The sequence below is a fragment of the Argopecten irradians genome, chromosome 1 (assembly GCF_041381155.1).
Source record: "Argopecten irradians isolate NY chromosome 1, Ai_NY, whole genome shotgun sequence".
NCBI classification, from domain to species: domain Eukaryota; kingdom Metazoa; phylum Mollusca; class Bivalvia; order Pectinida; family Pectinidae; genus Argopecten; species Argopecten irradians.
Genome location: NC_091134.1, coordinates 65,096,386 through 65,117,702, shown reverse-complemented (window position 1 = coordinate 65,117,702; position 21,317 = coordinate 65,096,386). Strand labels below are relative to the sequence as shown.

Below are 21,317 nucleotides of genomic sequence, written 5' to 3'. Positions count from 1 at the left end.
TTAATGGAGACTATGATAAAAAGGCGGCCCCGGAAGTTCCGTGTCACGGCCGTAAACAGCGCAATGCTTGAACTCACATGGACTTTCTCGCCATGCGTATCGCACCGCCGACACCGCCACGTGACCACACTGACTTGTCCCAAGGTAACCACCGATGTATGATATGAGGTTATTGGTGCTGGCTTCCAATTTCCGATATTTTTGCCGAACGTCGTTGCAGAACAGCATACCTGTAAGCATTGAAAATATTACATTAATAAATTACTGGAGATATCACTGTGTCAATGGTGAAAAAAATCGATTCTTATGCCGCTAACCTTTTGCTTTTTCTTATCATTACATTTAAGCGCATTAAAAATTGGTAACAACATAAAACAACTATATATATGTATATAACTTTTAACTCTTTGCTCCCGGTAAGCCTAACCTTAGGTTCATTTTTCACTACAAACACACAAAATCCGTAACCATGACTGAATGTATGTATCAGGATGGTAGATGTGGCTGGAGGAAATATGTGGAGGGTTATTCTGTACTTTAAAAAGTGAACGCTTTTAAAATGTTTTCATAAAAGATAATTTCTAAATACATGATTAGAAGAGAATAACATACTTTTTCACAACATGGTATGCACAAAGGAATTTAACACACTTTCATTTTTACAGCAATATGTACATGTAGTGTATACGGTCATTGGCATGATTAGTATCTTTTGATCTTTGACCTTTAAACTACAAGTATTTTAGTGCTTTCAAAATCCTGTTGGTACATGTACCTGATATTTACATGTAAAAATATATTTATCACAGCGGGACTACATAACGGCGGACTTTATCCCATCATTTTACTTGTTATATTTATATATTTTAATATTCATTATTCATTGGAATCAACCCTTAAGGTAGGTCTATATTTATTTTTGAAAACCGCGACAATTCATATGACGCTGAACCGGAAGCTGCCGAGGTTGTTTTGAATAGTTTGCGATAAGCTGCGACATTCCACTTGGATATTTTTCAAATAGGTGAAAATTTTCTACATATGTAAAAGCAATGAAGTGAATATTTCAAATAGGTGAAAATTTTCTACATATGTAAAAGCAATGAAGTGAATATAACATGCTATCTCTGAGGTTTTTGCGGTCTCTGTCGTAAATGGGAATGGACTTTCAAACACCGGAAGTGACGTTCGTCGCAAAAATGATAAGAGGGACCCGCCCGCACTAAAATTCTGGAATTCTAAAAAAAATCGCCTACGGATTTCCTTCAAACACAAAATTTGGAGAAAATCATCAAAATAAACGGACATAAACCAGATAGAATATGACAAAAACATATGAATTGATGTAGAATGGGTTTGATTTTTAAAAAATAGTCAAATATGACCAATCTTAGCCCTGGATAAAATGGGGGGTAGGGTTTTGAGTTACAAATTTAAGCTTACAAAATTGTGAAATTTGATCGAGGACCCCATGTTTTTATATGATATCAAAAAAAAATATATTACCTTGGGCATATCATATACAAATATTGTGAAATTGACATGGGTTTTCATTTCTTTTTTTGCCTATTCATTATTTTTTTAATGGGCGAAAACATGGCAAAACATGATAATTACGTATTGAAACGGTCCTCGGAAATAAAGAAAATTACTTAGCATTTGTAAAAAAATATTTTTACAATATTTTTGTATATTGTTTTATAGTTAGAAATTAAGGACAAAAACTCAACAGGGATGGTATATTTCAAGCTCAAATATCTCAAAAAGTAGTTCGAGAACACCCATTTTTCTATACAGATTTGAAATCTACATGAAAAATGCAAGAAAATAAGACCTCTTAGAAAATAATGACATGAGTTTTACCAAAAGTATGGAGCTACCTTAAGTTTTACCTGTGGTGATTTTAACTTGGTTCTTGACCCTAGTATTGATTATGATCAAAGTTATAAAAAAATTAATAATTCAAAGGCAAGAGATAAAGTTATAGAATTAATAGAAAAGTTGGATTTGGTTGATGTTTTTAGAGAACAGCATAATAAATTGAAGCGTTATACGTGACGAAAACATTCACCTGTAAAACAATCTAGACTAGACTTTTTTCTTGTTTCTCGGAACTTATTGCCAAGTGTTTCTGATGCTAGAATTGATGCAGGTTATAAGTCTGACCACTCTTTTCCAAAAACTTGTTTTAAAATTTAATGATTACAAAAAGGGTAAAGGGCTTTGGAAATTTAATAACTCTTTATTACATGATCAAGAATATTTAAATTTGGTGAATAATACAATAAATGCTGTAAAATTACAATACTGTCTTCCTATATATAATTTAGATTCTATTGATAATATTCCAAATAGTAACCTTCAATTTGTAATAAATGATCAACTTTTTCTTGAGACACTCCTAATGGAAATAAAGGGCAAATCAATTTCTTATTCATCGTATAAAAAGAAACAAAGTTTGTTGAGAGAAAACAATCTTTGAGATGATATCAGTAAACTTGAAAACCATAACACAGTTGATACAGGGGAGGCTGAAGTTGGTTCCGAGTTCCGAGTTCCGAGTTCCGTTTAAGCTAAACGGAACTCGGAACCAGTTTAAGGATTTTGTTTTTTAAACAAAATTTTAAAAATTCAGTTAATGTTATTTGAACATATTACAAATGTTTTCTGTTGTGTTTTTTATGGATAATTTGTGATAGAGCTAGTTTAAATACGTTTTCAAATAACATCTATTTCCGTTTAAGTAAAACGGAACTCGGAACCAGTTCCGAGTTCCGTTTAAGGAAATTCACTATCATTTTAGATAAATGTTGTCAATGTGCTTTGGACATATTAGAAATGTTGTCTGTTGGCTTTTTAATGAATTAATATTGGTAAATCCTCTTTAATTCAGTTTTCGATCAACTCCCATTTCCGAGTTCCGTTTAAGTAAAACGGAACTCGGAACCAGTTCCGAGTTCCGTTTAAGGCAATTTTCTATCATTTTGGATAAAATCATTCTATATGCCTAAGACATATGAGCAATGTTTCCAGTTTTCTTTTTTCATGGGTTACTAGTGATGAATCTACTTTAATTCAGTTTTCGATCAACTCCTATCTCCCGGTTCCGTTTAAGTAAAACGGAACTCGGAACCAGTTCCGAGTTCCGTTTTTTAAATTTTCTATTATCTTAGATAAAATCATTCTACATGCCTAAGACATATGAGCAATGTTGCCTGTTGTCTTTTTTCATCGGAACTCGGAACCAGTTCCGAGTTCCGTTTTTTAAATTTTCTATTATTTTAGATAAAATCATTCTACATGCCTAAGACATATGAGCAATGTTGCCTGTTGTCTTTTTTCATCGGTTACTAGTGAGGAATCCACTTTAATTTAGTTTTCGATCAACTCCTATTTCCCAGTTCCGTTTAAGTAAAACGGAACTCGGAACCAGTTCCGAGTTCCGTTTAAGGAAATTTTCTATCTATTTAGATAAAATCATTCTATATGCCTAAGACATATGAGAAATGTTGCCTGTTGTCTTTTTTCATGGGTTACTAGTGATGAATCCACTTTAATTCAGTTTTCGATCAACTCCTATTTCCCAGTTCCGTTTAAGTAAAACGGAACTCGGAACCAGTTCCGAGTTCCGTTTTTTAAATTTTCTATTATTTTAGATAAAATCATTCTACATGCCTAAGACATATGAGCAATGTTGCCTGTTGTCTTTTTTCATCGGTTACTAGTGAGGAATCCACTTTAATTTAGTTTTCGATCAACTCCTATTTCCCAGTTCCGTTTAAGTAAAACGGAACTCGGAACCAGTTCCGAGTTCCGTTTAAGGAAATTTTCTATCTATTTAGATAAAATCATTCTATATGCCTAAGACATATGAGCAATGTTGCCTGTTGTCTTTTTTCATGGGTTACTAGTGAGGAATCCACTTTAATTCAGTTTTCGATCAACTCCTATTTCCCAGTTCCGTTTAAGTAAAACGGAACTCGGAACCAGTTCCGAGTTCCGTTTAAGGAAATTTTCTATCTATTTAGACAAAATCATTCTATACGCCTAAGACATGTGCGAAATGTTGCCTGTTGTCTTTTTTCATGGGTTACTAGTGATGAATCCACTTTAATTCAGTTTTCGATCAACTCCTATTTCCCAGTTCCGTTTAAGTAAAACGGAACTCGGAACCAGTTCCGAGTTCCGTTTAAGGAAATTTTCTATCATTTTAGATGAAATCATTCTATATGCCTAAGACATATGAGCAATGTTGCCTGTTGTCTTTTTTCATCGGTTACTAGTGATGAATCCACTTTAATTTAGTTTTCGATCAACTCCTATTTCCCAGTTCCGTTTAAGTAAAACGGAACTCGGAACCAGTTCCGAGTTCCGTTTAAGGAAATTTTCTATCTATTTAGATAAAATCATTCTATATGCCTAAGACATATGAGAAATGTTGCCTGTTGTCTTTTTTCATGGGTTACTAGTGATGAATCCACTTTAATTCAGTTTTTGATCAACTCCTATTTCCCAGTTCCGTTTAAGTAAAACGGAACTCGGAACCAGTTCCGAGTTCCGTTTAAGGAAATTTTCTATCTATTTAGACAAAATCATTCTATACGCCTAAGACATGTGCGAAATGTTGCCTGTTGTCTTTTTTCATGGGTTACTAATGATGAATCCACTTTAATTCAGTTTTCGATCAACTCCTATCTCCCAGTTCCGTTTAAGTAAAACGGAACTCGGAACCAGTTCCGAGTTCCGTTTAAGGAAATTTTCTATCTATTTAGATAAAATCATTCTATATGCCTAAGACATATGAGAAATGTTGCCTGTTGTCTTTTTTCATGGGTTACTAGTGATGAATCCACTTTAATTCAGTTTTCGATCAACTCCTATTTCCCAGTTCCGTTTAAGTAAAACGGAACTCGGAACCAGTTCCGAGTTCCGTTTAAGGAAATTTTCTATCATTTTGGATGAAATCATCTTGATGCCTAAGACATATGAGCAATGTTGCCTGTTGTCTTTTTTCATCGGTTACTAGTGAGGAATCCACTTTAATTTAGTTTTCGATCAACTCCTATTTCCCAGTTCCGTTTAAGTAAAACGGAACTCGGAACCAGTTCCGAGTTCCGTTTAAGGAAATTTTCTATCTATTTAGATAAAATCATTCTATATGCCTAAGACATATGAGAAATGTTGCCTGTTGTCTTTTTTCATGGGTTACTAGTGATGAATCCACTTTAATTCAGTTTTCGATCAACTCCTATTTCCCAGTTCCGTTTAAGTAAAACGGAACTCGGAACCAGTTCCGAGTTCCGTTTAAGGAAATTTTCTATTATTTTATATGAAATCATTCTACATGCCTAAGACATATGAGCAATGTTGCCTGTTGTCTTTTTTCATCGGTTACTAGTGATGAATCCACTTTAATTCAGTTTTCGATCAACTCCTATTTCCCAGTTCCGTTTAAGTAAAACGGAACTCGGAACCAGTTCCGAGTTCCGTTTAAGGAAATTTTCTATCTATTTAGATGAAATCATTCTATATGCCTAAGACATATGAGCAATGTTGCCTGTTGTCTTTTTTCATCGGTTACTAGTGATGAATCCACTTTAATTTAGTTTTCGATCAACTCCTATTTCCCAGTTCCGTTTAAGTAAAACGGAACTCGGAACCAGTTCCGAGTTCCGTTTAAGGAAATTTTCTATCATTTTAGATAAAATCATTCTATATGCCTAAGACATATGAGAAATGTTGCCAGTTGTCTTTTTTCATGGGTTACTAGTGATGAATCCACTTAAATTCAGTTTTCGATCAACTCCTATTTCCCAGTTCCGTTTAAGTAAAACGGAACTCGGAACCAGTTCCGAGTTCCGTTTAAGGAATTTTCTATCTATTTAGATAAAATCATTCTATATGCCTAAGACATATGAGAAATGTTGCCTGTTGTCTTTTTTTTCATGGGTTACTAGTGATGAATCCACTTTAATTCAGTTTTCGATCAACTGCCATGTCCGAGTAAGTAAAACGGAACTCGGAACTGGTTCCGAGTTCCGTTTAAGGAAATTTTCTATCTATTTAGATAAAATCATTCAATTTGCCTAAGACATATGAATAATGTTGCCTGTTGTCATTTTTCATGGGTTACTAATGATGAATCCACTTTAATTTAGTTTTCGATCAACTCCTATCTCCCAGTTCCGTTTAAGTAAAACGAAACTCGGAACCAGTTCCGAGTTCCGTTTAAGGTAATTTTCTATCTATTTAGATAAAATCATTCTATATGCCTAAGACATATGAGAAATGTTGCCTGTTGTCTTTTTTCATGGGTTTCTAGTGATGAATCCACTTTAATTCAGTTTTCGATCAACTCCTATTTCCCAGTTCCGTTTAAGTAAAACGGAACTCGGAACCAGTTGCCTGTTGTCTTTTTTCATCGGTTACTAGTGAGGAATCCACTTTAATTTAGTTTTCGGATCAACTCCTATTTCCCAGTTCCGTTTAAGTAAAACGGAACTCGGAACCAGTTCCGAGTTCCGTTTAAGGAAATTTTCTATCTATTTAGATAAAATCATTCTATATGCCTAAGACATATGAGAAATGTTGCCTGTTGTCTTTTTTCATGGGTTACTAGTGATGAATCCACTTTAATTTAGTTTTCGATCAACTCCTATTTCCCAGTTCCGTTTAAGTAAAACGGAACTCGGAACCAGTTCCGAGTTCCGTTTAAGGAAATTTTCTATCTATTTAAATGAAATCATTCTATATGCCTAAGACATATGAGAAATGTTGCCTGTTGTCTTTTTTCATGGGTTACTAGTGATGAATCCACTTTAATTCAGTTTTCGATCAACTCCTATTTCCCAGTTCCGTTTAAGTAAAACGGAACTCGGAACCAGTTCCGAGTTCCGTTTAAGGAAATTTTCTATCTATTTAGATGAAATCATTCTATATGCCTAAGACATATGAGAAATGTTGCCTGTTGTCTTTTTTCATCGGTTACTAGTGATGAATCCACTTTAATTCAGTTTTCGATCAACTCCTATTTCCCAGTTCCGTTTAAGTAAAACGGAACTCGGAACCAGTTCCGAGTTCCGTTTAAGGAAATTTTCTATCATTTTAGATGAAATCATTCTATATGCCTAAGACATATGAGCAATGTTGCCTGTTGTCTTTTTTCATGGGTTACTAGTGAGGAATCCACTTTAATTTAGGTTTCGATCAACTCCTATTTCCCAGTTCCGTTTAAGTAAAACGGAACTCGGAACCAGTTGCCTGTTGTCTTTTTTCATCGGTTACTAGTGAGGAATCCACTTTAATTTAGTTTTCGATCAACTCCTATTTCCCAGTTCCGTTTAAGTAAAACGGAACTCGGAACCAGTTCCGAGTTCCGTTTAAGGAAATTTTCTATCTATTTAGATAAAATCATTCTATACGCCTAAGACATGTGCGAAATGTTGCCTGTTGTCTTTTTTCATGAGTTACTAATGATGAATCCACTTTAATTTAGTTTTCGATCAAGTCCTATCTCCCAGTTCGGTTTAAGTAAAACGGAACTCGGAACCAGTTCCGAGTTCCGTTTAAGGTAATTTTCTATCTATTTAGATAAAATCATTCTATATGCCTAAGACATATGAGAAATGTTTCCTGTTGTCTTTTTTCATGGGTTACTAGTGATGAATCCACTTTAATTCAGTTTTCGATCAACTCCTATTTCCCAGTTCCGTTTAAGTAAAACGGAACTCGGAACCAGTTCCGAGTTCCGTTTAAGGAAATTTTCTATTATTTTATATGAAATCATTCTATATGCCTAAGACATATGAGAAATGTTGCCAGTTGTCTTTTTTCATCGGTTACTAGTGATGAATCCACTTTAATTCAGTTTTCGATCAACTCCTATTTCCCAGTTCCGTTTAAGTAAAACGGAACTCGGAACCAGTTCCGAGTTCCGTTTAAGGAAATTTTCTATCTATTTAGATAAATTCATTCTATATGCCTAAGACATATGAGCAATGTTGCCTGTTGTCTTTTTTCATGGGTTACTAGTGAGGAATCCACTTTAATTTAGGTTTCGATCAACTCCTATTTCCCAGTTCCGTTTAAGTAAAACGGAACTCGGAACCAGTTCCGAGTTCCGTTTAAGGCAATTTTCTATCTATTTAGATAAAATCATTCTATATGCCTAAGACATATGAGAAATGTTGCCAGTTGTCTTTTTTCATGGGTTACTAGTGATGAATCCACTTTAATTCAGTTTTCGATCAACTCCTATTTCCCAGTTCCGTTTAAGTAAAACGGAACTCGGAACCAGTTCCGAGTTCCGTTTAAGGAAATTTTCTATCATTTTGGATGATATCATCTATATGACTAAGACATATGAGCTATGTTGCCTGTTGTCTTTTTTCAACGGTTACTAGTGAGGAATCCACTTTAATTTAGTTTTCGATCAACTCCTATCTCCCAGTTCCGTTTAAGTAAAACGGAACTCGGAACCAGTTCCGAGTTCCGTTTAAGGAAATTTTCTATCTATTTAGATAAAATCATTCTATATGCCTAAGACATATGAACAATGTTGCCTGTTGTCTTTTTTCATGGGTTACTAGTGAGGAATTCACTTTAATTCAGTTTTCGATCAAGTCCTATTTCCCAGTTCCGTTTAAGTAAAACGGAACTCGGAACCAGTTCCAAGTTCCGTTTAAGGAAATTTTCTATCCATTTAGATAAAATCATTCTATACGCCTAAGACATGTGCGAAATGTTGCCTGTTGTCTTTTTTCATGGGTTACTAATGATGAATCCACTTTAATTTAGTTTTCGATCAACTCCTATCTCCCAGTTCCGTTTAAGTAAAACGAAACTCGGAACCAGTTCCGATTTCCGTGTAAGTTGAACCTTTTACTAAACTAGAAACCAAACCCGAGTTTCGTGCAACAGCTCACCTGACCCGAAGGGCCGGTGAGCTTATGTTATACCGCGGCCTCCGGTTTCCGTTGTCAGTCCTTCGTCTGTCAACTTTTTCACAAAAATCTCTACTAGTCCTGAATTGCTTAATGAATTTTGACGAAAATTCGGCTGAAGCTTCCTTGTGTGAACGGTGGCCCTGGCCCCCAGGAGGCCTGAGGAGCGAGGACTAGTAGTGGAAATATTGCAAATTCTTTAAAATCCATTTTCTTCTGTAGGAATGAAGAAAAGTTTTAATTTAGTCTAAAGCTTCATTGGAGAGATGTGGAACCATTTTTTTTATAAACGGGGGGTCTGAACCCAAGGACGTCAGCCACACCATTTGCATAATTTTGAATCCCCATCCAATAAAGATGCTACCATTGCAATATGACATATATCCCGTGCTTAGATTCAGAGAAGAAGTCTTTCATATGTACATTTGAGGTGTATCAATGTAAAACCACTCTTCATGATATACAGTAATATTAACCATACGTTTAGAATGTAAACACGCTATCTGTCCAATCTTTGTAGCCTTGACAAAATAAGATTTGTGAACCCCGTTACCCTATACCGTACCTAATCTCGTATTTGACGAGAGTAACATAGAGTGGTATCCCTTCTTCTAAAATCTTTATGTAGCCATAAGAGGAAAATGACTGAGAAGGAAAGGTGATAAAAACTACTGTGGGACCCCATAAAGTATTACATTGTGAAAATTGGTTTTTCACTGAAAAATCTCAATTTCAGTTCAGCAATACGCTACCACAACTTTAGTATACGAAAGCGTCTTTCCGTAGTAGAGAGTCCGAAGCAAGTCAGCCTAGTCAAATGGCAAATTAACCCCCGAAGGAAAGGAATACAAAATGGATATACCTCCTTGTGAAAAGAGGTGCACCATTGTGAAACCTGCTCGTATACAGTTAAAAACCACAAATGTATATAATGTCTACTGAGGAGGAGCAGTCAGAGACTGAGTCACCACAACCGCACCCAAGGAAATCCGCCCATCTGATTGGGAGGACAGAGACAGTGAAGGTCAGTGAAAGCAGACTGACCACGTCAACCGGCAGATGATGTCATGGAACAAGGACCCATCGAGGAGAAACGACATGATAAGTGAGAATGGTAATGGCAGAGGTATCTCTAGCCCAACGAAGGCGAATAGGCAATGCATATATATCACTCCTCCCGCGGCATCAGGCAATGAGTAAGAAGGAACACAGTCTTAAACGTTACAAACATTATGGTGCCCCCATAACACGTGTTCTATGTTCCACTGTGGAGCTAACTACTGTACCATATGCCTGTTCGAGACTGAACCCCCAAATCAAGGCAGACAAAGAAATGGAAGTTTCTACCTCTGGTCTACCATTTAAAAGTACACTGGCAGTATATGTGTATCTGTGCGATAGTCTGCAATACTACCAGGGACAGGATGGCGCTCACTAGTCGACAAGAATAAGGAAACTCGCAAGCAGCTGGGCAGAGGCCATGACCGGATCAATGTTTCTGAAGATACACCACTCACAGAAGATCTTTCATCGTGACTGGTAGATGGCAGAAGAGGAAGACCTAATTGATCGGGCGATGCGAGCTGACATATCCGAATAAAAGCCTGTCTGAGAGAGGACTCATGAAAAAACTTCCATGAGTGAAGGTAGAGGATCTCAGGACGTGAATGTAACGTCTCGGGCCTAGGCTTGCGCAGGAGAATGATTCTGGGTGGGAAAACCAGAGAACATCCACCACAAACGACAAGACAAGCTCCGGGAAACCAGTGTTGTCTCGGACACAGTGGCGCTATCGGAAGGAGGGACAATGATGCTTTCGATATGTAGAACCCTGTCTACCAGGTTGAAGATGGGAAATGAAGGAATACGGAAACCGGATCCATGGATATATGTATCTCATCTTTCTCTTGATTGGACGCGATCATCTATAGATGAAAGTCATTAGTCACACAAACCCCCTTGTGAAAAATTTTAAAACATGAGAGACAACAGAAAAGCATCTCAAAATGACAGTTTCAACTGTATAACCAGACGGGTGTTCCGCTCCAAAGAATAGATGTGAACATGTCATTCCCCTAGTGCAGAAATCCCGTATAAACTAGCAGCTTCTGATGGGACGCTCCCAACTTCTTGTAATAAGAAAAATTCTTGAATAGAAGCCGGATGTATATTTCTACAGGTACCTCCTCGACCGCACCCTTTTAAAGCATGGTCCTTTTTCCTCCTGAATGGCAAGTGTTTCTCTGGATCCCCCGATGGAGAAAGATGATAAACCTTGACGCAAATGGTGGATCTCGTGTTTGATTTCCTTCAATGAACTTTGGAAAAAAAGACGGACAGGCCGAACTGCTCAACAAGATTGACGAGGAAGATAGAGACCCTCCTAGGTGGGATTTTTCCTAACCAATACAAATCATCTGAATGTGAACAAGGGAGCTTCCCCGGTAGTTGTTCCTTCCGTTTGAAAATACCTTTCCGATGGATGGACTTCTTGTCAATAAGGAAATTCTTGAATAGAGGGATTATTACTAGGTAACTTTCTCCTGTCCCGACAACGAAGGGTTTATACTTGATTGAATGGCAAGTTGAATTTTTACTTAAAAAGGCTTTGAACTTAAGGTGGATTCGAATGCACAGTTACACTTAAGCTGAAGATCTATGAGTTCTTCTTAATTAGAAGCTGACCACCTCTAAAGGTAATGGCCATCAAAAAGTAACTGGAATTTTCTCGAAAAACAAGGCAATTGAAATGGACCGAGTCTGCTCATTCAAATCAGCCACTAGGTAACCCATGAAAAAAGACAACTGGTTCAACAGTTTCTCATATGTCTTAGGCATATAGAATGATTTTTATCAAAAATGATAGAAAATTTTCTATCATTAAACGGAACTCGGAACTGGTTCCGAGTTCCGTTTTACTTAAACGGAACTGGGAAATAAGAGTTGATCGAAACCTAGATTTAAAGTGGATTCCTCACTTGTAAGTGACGAAAAAAGACAACAGGCAACATTGTTCATATGTCTTAGGCATATTGAATGATTTTTATCTAAATGATGGAAAATTTCCTTAAACGGAACTCGGAACTGGTTCCGAGTTCCGTTTTACTTAAACGGAACTGGGAAATAGGTGTTGATCGAAAACCAAATTAAAGTGGATTCATCACTAGTAACCCATGAAAAAAAGACAACAGGCAACATTTCTCATATGTCTTAGGCATATAGAATGATTTCTTCTAAATAGATGGAAAATTTCCTTAAACGGAACTCGGAACTGGTTCCGAGTTCCGTTTTACTTAAACGGAACTGGGAGATAGGAGTTGATCAAAAACTGAATTAAAGTAGATCCATCACTAGTAGCCCATGAAAAAAGACAACTGGCAACATTTCTCATATGTCTTAGGCATATAGAATGATTTTATCTAAATAAATAGAAAATTTCCTAAAACGGAACTCGGAACTGGTTCCGAGTTCCGTTTTAATTAAACGGAAACTGGGAAATGGAAGTCGATCGAAAACTAAATTAAAGCAGATTAGCCACTAGTAACCCATGAAAAATGACAACAGGCAACATTATTCATATGTCTTAGGCATATTGAATGACTTTATCTAAAATGATAGAAAATTTCCTTAAACGGAACTCGGAACTGGTTCCGAGTTCCGTTTTACTTAAACGGAACTGGGAGATAGGAGTTGATCGAAAACTGAATTAAAGTAGATTCATCACTAGTAACCCATGAAAAAAGACAACTGGCAACATTTCTCATATGTCTTAGGCATATAGAATGATTTTATCCAAAATGATAGAAAATTTCATTAAACGGAACTCGGAACTGGTTCCGAGTTCCGTTTTACTTAAATGGAACTGGGAAGTAAGAGTTGATCGAAACCTAAATTAAAGTGGATTCCTCACTTGTAAGCGACGAAAAAAGACAACAGGCAACATTGTTCATATGTCTTAGGCATATTGAATGATTTTATCTAAAATGATAGAAAATTTCCTTAAACGGAACTCGGAACTGGTTCCGAGTTCCGTTTTACTTAAACGGAACTGGGAGATAGGAGTTGATCGAAAACTGAATTAAAGTAGATTCATCACTAGTAACCCATGAAAAAAGACAACTGGCAACATTTCTCATATGTCTTAGGCATATAGAATGATTTTATCAAAAATGATAGAAAATTTCATTAAACGGAACTCGGAACTGGTTCCGAGTTCCGTTTTACTTAAATGGAACTGGGAAATAAGAGTTGATCGAAACCTAGATTAAAGTGGGATTCCTCACTTGTAAGCGACGAAAAAAGACAACAGGCAACATTGTTCTTATGTCTTAGGCATATTGAATGATTTTATCTAAAATGATGGAAAATTTCCTTAAACGGAACTCGGAACTGGTTCCGAGTTCCGTTTTTATTAAACGGAATGGGAAATAGGTGTTCTGTCGAAAACTTAATTATTGAATGGAAAAGACAAAAGGCAAAACATTCCTGTAAAAAGGCTAAAACACTGACATATCTAGAAAAGATGGAAACTCATTCTTAAACGAACTTAGAAAATGGAATATACATCCGTTTTACTTTTATCTCGGAAAAAGGATTGATAGAAAATTTCCTTAAACGGGTCCCAGAAAAAAGGCGTTCCGTTTATACATTTCTGACAATTAGGAAAAAGATGATCTTTTCTAAAAAGTTGATCGAAAATCAAAAACGGAGACTGGATTCTGGTTGGTTCCTTTTATGAAACGAACTGGGATGATGGCCCAAAAAGACAAAATGTCCTTCAGAATTGTTTTAATAGTCTAGTGGCTGAAAAAAGTCAAACTGGCATGCACATCTATATCCATATAGAATGATTTTATCTAAATAAATAGAAAATTTCCTAAAAACGGAACTCGGAACTGGTTCCGAGTTCCGTTTTAATTAAACGGAACTGGGAAATGGAAGTCGATCGAAAACTAAATTAAAGCAGATTAGCCACTAGTAACCCATGAAAAATGACAACAGGCAACATTATTCATATGTCTTAGGCATATTGAATGACTTTATCTAAAATGATAGAAAATTTCCTTAAACGGAACTCGGAACTGGTTCCGAGTTCCGTTTTACTTAAACGGAACTGGGAGATAGGAGTTGATCGAAAACTGAATTAAAGTAGATTCATCACTAGTAACCCATGAAAAAAGACAACTGGCAACATTTCTCATATGTCTTAGGCATATAGAATGATTTTATCCAAAATGATAGAAAATTTCATTAAACGGAACTCGGAACTGGTTCCGAGTTCCGTTTTACTTAAATGGAACTGGGAAGTAAGAGTTGATCGAAACCTAAATTAAAGTGGATTCCTCACTTGTAAGCGACGAAAAAAGACAACAGGCAACATTTTCATATGTCTTAGGCATATTGAATGATTTTATCTAAAATGATAGAAAATTTCCTTAAAACGGAACTCGGAAAATGGTTCCGAGTTCCGTTTTACTTAAACGGAACTGGGAGATAGGAGTTGATCGAAAACTGAATTAAAGTAGATTCATCACTAGTAACCCATGAAAAAAGACAACTGGCAACATTTCTCATATGTCTTAGGCATATAGAATGATTTTATCCAAAATGATAGAAAATTTCATTAAACGGAACTCGGAACTGGTTCCGAGTTCCGTTTTACTTAAATGGAACTGGGAAATAAGAGTTGATCGAAACCTAGATTAAAGTGGATTCCTCACTTGTAAGCGACGAAAAAAGACAACAGGCAACATTGTTCATATGTCTTAGGCATATTGAATGATTTTATCTAAAATGATGGAAAATTTCCTTAAACGGAACTCGGAACTGGTTCCGAGTTCCGTTTTACTTAAACGGAACTGGGAAATAGGTGTTGATCGAAAACCAAATTAAAGTGGATTCATCACTAGTAACCCATGAAAAAAAGACAACAGGCAACATTTCTCATATGTCTTAGGGCATATAGAATGATTTCATCTAAATAGATGGAAAATTTCCTTAAACGGAACTCGGAAACTGGTTCCGAGTTCCGTTTTACTTAAACGGAACTGGGAGATAGGAGTTGATCAAAAACTGAATTAAAGTGATCCATCACTAGTAAGCCCATGAAAAAAGACAACTGGCAACATTTCTCATATGCCTTAGGCATATAGAATGATTTTTATCTAAATAGATAGAAAATTTCCTTAAACGGAACTCGGAACTGGTTCTATCGAAAACGATAAAAATTTAAAGTGGATTTGCCACTATTAACCCATGAAAAAATGAAAACTGCAACATTTCTCATATGTCTAGGTATATATAGAATGATTTTATCTAAATAGAGATAGAATAATTTCCTTAAAACGGAACTCGGAACTGGTTCCGAGTTCCGTTTTACTTAAACGGAACTCGGAAATGGAAGTCGATCGAAAACTAAATTAAAGTAGATTAGCCACTAGTAACCCATGAAAAATGACAACAGGCAACATTTATTCATATGTCTTAGGCATATTGAATGACTTTATCTAAAATGATAGAAAATTTCCTTTAACGGAACTCGGAAAACTGGTTCCGAGTTCCGTTTTACTTAACGGATACTGGGAGATAGGAGTTGATTGAAAAACTGAATTAAAGTGGATTCATCACTAGTAACCCATGGAAAAAGAACAACTGACAACATTTCTCATATGTCTTAGGCATATAGAATGATTTTATCTAAATAATAGAAAATTTCCTTAAACGGAACTCGGAAACCAGTTCCGAGTTCCGTTTTACTTAAACGGAACTGGGAAATAGGTGTTGATCGAATACCAAATTAAAGTGGATTCATCACTAGTAACCCATGAAAAAAGACAACAGGCAACATTTCTCATATGTCTTAGGCATATAGAATGATTTCATCTAAATAGATGGAAAATTTCCTTAAACGGAACTCGGAACTAGTTCCGAGTTCCGTTTTACTTAAACGGAACTGGGAGATAGGAGTTGATCAAAAACTGAATTAAAGTAGATCCATCATTAGTAGCCCATGAAAAAAGACAACTGGCAACATTTCTCATATGTCTTAGTCATATAGAATGATTTTATCTAAATAGATAGAAAATTTCCTTAAACGGAACTCGGAACTGGTTCCGAGTTCCGTTTTAATTAAACGGAACTGGGAAATGGGAAGTCGATCGAAAACTAAATTAAAGCAGATTAGCACACTAGTAACCCATGAAAAATGACAACAGGCAACATTATTCATATGTCTTAGGCATATTGAATGACTTTATCTAAAATGATAGAAAAATTTCCTTAAACGGAACTCGGAACTGGTTCCGAGTTCCGTTTTACTTAAACGGAACTGGGAAATAGGAGTTGATCGAAAAACTGAATTAACAGTAGATTCATCACTAGTAAACCATGAAAAAAAAGACAACTGGCAACATTTCTCATATGTCTTAGGCATATTAGAATGATAGTTATCCAAAATGATAGAAAATTTCATTAAAACGGAACTCGGAACTGGTTCCGAGTTCCGTTTTACTTAAACGGAACTGGGAATAATGAGTTGATCGAAACCTAAATTAAAAGTGGATTCCTCACTTGTAACCGACGAAAAAAGACAACAGGCAACATTGTTCATATGTCTTAGGCATATTGAATGATTTTACTCTAAATATGATGGAATAATTTCCTTAAACGGAACTCGGAACTGGTTTCCGAGTTCGTTTTTACTTAAACGGAACTGGGAAATGGAAGTCTATCGAAAACTAAATTAAAGTGGATTTGCCACTATTAACCCATGAAAAAATGACAACTGGCAACATTTCTCATATGTCTTAGGTATATAGAATGATTTTATCTAAATAGATAGAAAATTTCCTTAAACGGAACTCGGAACTGGTTCCGAGTTCCGTTTTACTTAAACGGAACTGGGAAATGGGAGTCGATCGAAAACTAAATTAAAGTAGATTAGCCACTAGTAACCCATGAAAAATGACAACAGGCAACATTATTCATATGTCTTAGGCATATTGAATGACTTTATCTAAAATGATAGAAAATTTCCTTAAACGGAACTCGGAACTGGTTCCGAGTTCCGTTTTACTTAAACGGAACTGGGAGATAGAAGTTGATCGAAAACTGAATTAAAGTAGATTCATCACTAATAAACCCATGGAAAAAGACAACTGGCAACATTTCTCATATGTCTTAGGCATATAGAATGATTTTATCTAAATAAATAGAAAATTTCCTTAAACGGAACTCGGAACTGGTTCCGAGTTCCGTTTTACTTAAACGGAAATAGATGTTATTTGAAAACGTATTTAAACTAGCTCTATCACAAATTATCCATGAAAAAAAACACAACAGAAAACATTTGTAATATGTTCAAATTACATAAATTGAATTTTTTAAAATTTTGTTTAAAAAACAAAATCCTTAAACGGAACTCGGAACTGGTTCCGAGTTCCGTTTAGCTTAAACGGAACTCGGAACTCGGAACTCGGAACCAACTTCAGCCTCCCGTCAGCCGGGAGGACGTTTTAGGATTCCTATACTTTAAATTAATTTCTGCGTACGCAGACAGATTTTGACGAGAGATTTTATTTTTCTATTTCATAAGAAATAATACTGGATACATTCACACCATTTTTACCTACTTTAGCCATCCTTGCCCGACTGTTCACTTTAAAGGAAAAAATAAAAGAATCACCAAAAAAGATAAGCAAACATCAATATATGTGTATTGTAATTAATTTAGTTTTGATTGATACCAAGTTAAAAGAAAACCATGATGGTACGCTTTTCCTCTCCCCTTTTCCTCGTAAAGCCAGATTTTCCAGAACGATTTGGTATTACGATATATTTCTCCACCACTTTTCTCCGCTCCCACTGTTTTTAGATCGATTTTCAAATAAATGTGTTTTACGTTGACGCTAAGTCATACAAATGTGCAGCGCAAGTTTACAAATGCTGACTATACAATCAGCGTTCCGTGTGCATCTTTTATACTTCTCTACAGAATAATACAATTTCTGTTCAGCTGTTTTCGTTTGATTTGATTTAACTATCGATTTGGTAAATTTCTATTGGAATTATAAACCTGAAATGAATCAATAACCACATGAAGAAAATCGATTTGTAATCATTGAATATTGTCACCAGCCTAAAATTCCCACCTTAAATATATTGGAAAGAGAGCATTTCACTGACTTTCCACCCCTTTAAGAAAGAAACGTTCTTTCGTTAAGGATTTGATACTGTATAATATACGTTGGGAATTTGTTCGTATTTTATTTTTTATTTACACCACAAAAATACTTCATGGTAAAGAGTATTCCCAGAGACAAAAACATCATCAGCCCCAACCTGTTAATGATTTTATGCCAATCTCAAAATCCTGATCCCAAGTCGAACGGCTATTGATCAATATAAGACATGTTCACCACTGTACTATTATCTTTAACTACGGCTTACGGTAACTAAAAGTAAACGGTGATGAAGTGATATCATTCATATTTCATAGTCGCTAGTGTTTTGTTTGTACCTGCCTAACTTGGGAGCTGGTTTTTCTCTTTTTTTTCATTTAAGTGTAGCGTTTGTCCCTGTCGTAGAGATTTTGTCGACATTCATCGAGGCTATAGTAGTACTGTTGTTGCTGAGATTGGCATGTATAGTACTACTTGGTATTGTCGGTAGTATGGTCGGAAAGCTGGTCCCTAGAACTATCACCATCAATGCAAGGTTCTCTAATGGTTAATCAGCCGTCCCACTCACTTAATGCTGCGTCCCACTCCCTTAATGATGAGCGCTAAGAAACGACAACTTTTATAGATTACGCGTCCGTCTCGGCCTGGGGACAGAATCCAGAGCCTCCCTCAGAGGAGCGCTCAACTTAAAACAAAGAGTGATTCGGTGTCAGGGATTACGTAAGGAAAAGGTTAGGAAGAGAGTAAATATCCTAAAGTTAGTCGCCTTTTACGACCAGTAAAAGTGCTACCTCGATTGGTGTGGCCGTTTGTGGTCTTTGAAGAAAAGTGCTACTCGATCGGTGTGGCCGTTTGTGGTCTATGAATGAGAGTGCTACCTCGATTGGTGTGGCGGTTGGTGTCTACGAAGGAAAGTGCTACCTCGATTGGTATGGCGGTTGGTGTCAATGAAGGAGAGTGCTACTTCGATTGGTATGACGGTTTGTGTCTATGAAGGAGAGGGTTACTTCGATTGGTGTGACGGTTGGTGTCTATGAAGGAGAGTGCTACTTCGATTGGTGTGACGGTTGGTGTCTGTGAAGAAAAGTGTACCACGATTGGTGTGGCGGTTGGTGTCTATGAAGGAGAGTGCTACTTCGATTGGTATGACGGTTTGTGTCTATGAAGGAGAGTGTTACCTCGATTGGTGTGACGGTTGGAGTCTCTGTGAAGGAAAGTGTACCACGATTGGTGTGGCCGTTTGTGGTCTATGAATAAGAGTGCTACCTCGATTGGTGTGGCGGTTGGTGTCTATGAAGGAGAGTGCTACTTCGATTGGCATGACGGTTTGTGTCTATGAAGGAAAGTGTACCACGATTGGTGTGAAGGTTGGTATCTATGAAGGAGAGTGCTACTTCGATTGGTGTGGCGGTTGGTGTCTATGAAGGAGAGTGCTACTTCGATTGGTATGACGGTTTGTGTCTATGAAGGATAGGGTTACTTCGATTGGTGTGGCGGTTGATGTCTATGAAGGAGAGGGTTACTTCGATTGAAGTGGCGGTTGGTGTGTATGAAGGAGAGTGCTACTTCGATTGGTGTGACGGTTGTTGTCTGTGAAGGAGAGGGTTACCTCGATTGGTGTGGCGGTTGGTGTCTATGAAGGAGAGGGTTACTTCGATTGGTGTGACGGTTGGTTTCTATGAAGGAGATGGTTACCTCGATTGGTGAGGCGGTTGGTGTTTATGAAGGAGATGGTTACCTCGATTGGTGTTGCCGTTTGTGGTCTATGAGGGAAAGTGCTACCTCGATTGGTGTGGCGGTTGGTGTCTATGAAGGAAAGTGCTACCTCGATTGGTGTGACGGTTGGTGTCTATGAAGGAAAGGGTTACTTCGATTGGTGTGGCGGTTAGTGACTATGAAGGAAAGTGTACCACGATTGGTGTGACGGTTGGAGTCTATGAAGGAGAGTGCTACTTCGATTGGTGTGACGGTTGTTGTCTGTGAAAGAGAGGGTTACCTCGATTGGTGTGGCGGTTGGTGTCTATGAAGGAGAGGGTTACTTCGATTGGTGTGGCGGTTGGTTTCTATGAAGGAGATGGTTACCTCGATTGGTGAGGCGGTTGGTGTTTATGAAGGAGATGGTTACCTCGATTGGTGTTGCCGTTTGTGGTCGATGAGGGAAAGTGTTACCTCGATTGGTGTGGCGGTTGGTGTCAATGAAGGAGAAGATTACTTCGATTGGTGTGGCGGTTGGTGTCTATGAAGGAGAGGGTTACTTCGATTTGTGAGGCGGTTGGTGTCTATGAAGGAGAGGGTTACCTCGATTGGTTTGGCGGTTGGTGTCTATGAAGGAGAGTGCTACTTCAATTGGTGTGACGGTTGTTGTCTGTGAAGGAGAGGGTTACCTCGATTGGTGTGACGGTTGGTGTCTGTGAAGGAGAGGGTTACTTCGATTGGTGTGGCGGTTGGTGTCTGTGAAGGAGAGTGCTACTTCGATTGGTGTGACGGTTGTTGTCTGTGAAGGAGATGGTTACCTCGATTGGTGTGACGGTTGTTGTCTGTGAAGGAGATGGTTACCTCGATTGGTGTGACGGTTGGTGTCTTTGAAGGAAAGTGCTATCTCGATCGGTGTGGCCGTTTGTGGTCTATGAATAAAAGTGTTACTTCGATTGGTGTGGCGGTTGGTGTCTTTGAAGGAAAGTGCTACCTCGATTGGTGTGGTGGTTGGTGTCTATGATGGAAAGTGCTACCTCGATTAGTGTGGCGGTTGGTGTCTTTGAAGGAAAGTGCTACCTCGATGGGTTAGGCTGTTGGTGTCTATGAAGGAGATGGTTACCTTTATTGGTGTGGCGGTTGGTGTCTATGAAGCTGATTTTACCTCTAGTTGCATGTTTGTTGATGAAGCAGACAGAACATTCCATGTGGAGTATCTATTCACATTGTTTTTCATCGTTCAATTGATCCTCTTTTGCAGTGGATTTTACATTTCACTCGCGTTTGAAAAATTTTGAATTAGGTTTATAATTTAAATTTCAAATCAATGTTGTTTGCCTATGTAAGTGAAAATGTTTAGGGGTGACATGGTAAGAAAATGGCTTTTCAATAAAAATATCTTTGTTGATGCTTCTGGCTGTCTGTATCTAGACACGGAGTTTAAAAAGATATTACAAGCTTAGAGTGCAAGTAATTGGCGCCTTTGTAAAATATTGTCTTAAAT

General features: G+C 37.1%; 1 pseudogene; it reads right to left on the bottom strand.

Moving 5' to 3' along the window:
- The window catches only part of LOC138308201 (sialate O-acetylesterase-like), a 52,685-nt pseudogene continuing 31,368 nt past the window's right edge, over positions 1-21,317 (bottom strand).